Raw genomic sequence first — 2500 nt, forward strand, 5'->3', positions numbered from 1 at the left:
AAAAAAGGTTTGCTGCATGCAACTCATTGGGGGGCGCATCCCCTCTACGCCAGCCCCAGCCAGGTCTGTATGCTGGCTTGCTCAGGATACAGACTGAGAGGGGAGGTAAGCTGCCATTGAGGAACTCTCATCTTAAGTCTTTTAGTTTGTTGCAGCTGATGAAGTTCTTCGGATAAGATCGACGACTCCCGTTTGATGCACTCCAGAAGTTTTTCCCTTCATGCATACAAAAGATTTTCTAGTTATAAAGAGTACTGGAGTGAAGAATAGAAGACAGGGAGAGATTCGCTTCGTCACAGCAAAAGATATTGTAGCTCTTCGCAAAGGCATAGACATCCTCGCAAGCACATCTACGCCACTTGAAGATGCATGCACTAACAATACTGTCAACTGCAATTCAATCAATTGTCTTTTACGGGCTGAAACAAAATCAAAAGGTTGTGCACACAGTCTTTCAAATCGGCCGCCCGAGAGTGGGGGAGGAATAATGTTTCGCCTTAAGGTTCTGCTTCTCAAGCCCTCAAAGCCTACAGCTTCTTTTTACATGCTCGTTATTATTATCTTTATTATCTAATTCATTATTACGCATCAAAGATGTATTCTTCCTTGACGAACAGACGCCCCACTGTGTAGTCAAAGTTGCTGTACTCTGTATCTACGGTTTACCTCAGGGATTACCCGCAAATGGATTAAAAGCTTCACAGGCTGTGCACTCCAGAAGAAACAAAAGAGTAAAATTGTTTGGCCCCGTCGAAGTGATGGGGGGGCCCTTCACCAAAGACAGAAAATATGCGATAACGGTGTTGTAAAGAGATGTAGTAAACTGCACATGCAGATCTTCTTCGAAGCAGTTCTATGTTTATTCTAGCTTGTATTAATGATCAGGAGCTGATAGCTTTAGTTAGGAGAGGCAAAGAAGTAGATATTATATCTCAAGCTAAGATGAGGAGGCGCAGCCAACCCAACTCTGTTCATCGGTGCAGTCTCTACGACTATGCACCGTGGAAGACAGAGGGGGAAAGATAATCGACAGAACTATGGGTAGTTTACAACTGCGAGTTTAATTAAGAAGTAGAAGATTGTTTTAATTTGCATCTTTAATGCTGTGAGAGGCCATCATGAGAAGACGCGTCTCCTACTCAAAGCACCTTGTGAATGTACACTCGAAGGAGTAGATGTGTATCCCAGGCTAGAAGAAAACAAATTAGAGTTATTCAATTAGAACACTTAGAAACAGAAGACTGAGTCTTCCTGCATCTGAAGCTGCTTTAGCAGCAGAAGGCGCAGCTGCAGCGAGTGCAACACACGATAAGCTGCTGCTTCCTTGCAGCACCATTTCTATCCATAGAGACTGTCAAGCTCTCTGAAGCACTTGCGAGAAAAAGAATTAAGAAGCAAAAAACCTTTACTCGAGCCCCAAAGTTCGGTGCGAACAACAGCAAAAAGGCTTGCAAAGAGCAGAGACTCACGCGGATAGCAGTATGCGCGGCGCTTCAATCCACAGCATTTGGAGACAGCTTGTGAACGCCACATACACCAAAGTATAATATCGGTTGTTAAGGGTTTATTTGACTGATCTTAGCATCGGTATTTGCTTCTCTGTCGCTTTGTGCTTCATATGTACGCACGGAGGAGTTAAGCAGAGCTTAACTCTATGCAGACATTGTGGGCTGCTAAGCACAGACTGTCTGAATGCAGAAAGAGAGGCTAGCTGCTGTAGTGAGGAGTTTTTGCTGCTGGGTGTTTGACTCTGCTGCTGCACGTCGCGACAGTGTTAAGCTAAGATGTAAGGCTCTTCCTTTGCATCCACTATATCTCCTTGTTTTTTCGTCTGCTTTGTTAAATGTCGCCTCTGTTGAGGTTTAATTTCTATTCCTTATCCTTTTAAGTATATTAGATAGAGATAAATACCTAAAAACCCTCAGAAAGACTCTATTGTTTACCTTTTGTGTTAGCTGTTATCTGTCTCGCAGAGAGAGACGGGAGCGCTTGCGTCTCTGGAGGTGAGAAGAGAGAAAGTTGTAAAAAATAGTGGCTAGAGTCTACTGAATGCATTTTTAGAGTTAAGAAAAACATAAAATTGGGAAAAATACAAATAAATACTCTAAAGTTTATCTAAATAAACCTTCATCAGGTGTATATACACCGGAGGAGCAGGAGTTTGCGCAGTGCAGCGAAGGGCTGCAGTATACGGGTTAGAGATCGCTGCAGATATTGATGAAAAAAAAACCATATTAGTTAGTTTTTTAAATTCTAGGGGTTTTAAATTGGTTATATAAACATATTTTGCTTTTTAATAGCGTTTTTTATTATATCTTCCCTACATTTTCTTCTCGTAGACCCCAGCAACGGGCGCTGAAGTTCAGGTGTACAGCCAGCTATGCAGTGCGGGGGAGGCCTCTTCATATTCTTTGACAAACTACGTCTGTTTCGGTGTTTTTCTGTGTTTATTTTTGTACATTTTGTATCAATTAGCGTTTATAGATGCTCAGCGCATGCA

Source organism: Eimeria acervulina, genomic scaffold, assembly GCF_000499425.1.
Source record: "Eimeria acervulina Houghton genomic scaffold, Eah_scaff651, whole genome shotgun sequence".
NCBI classification, from domain to species: domain Eukaryota; phylum Apicomplexa; class Conoidasida; order Eucoccidiorida; family Eimeriidae; genus Eimeria; species Eimeria acervulina.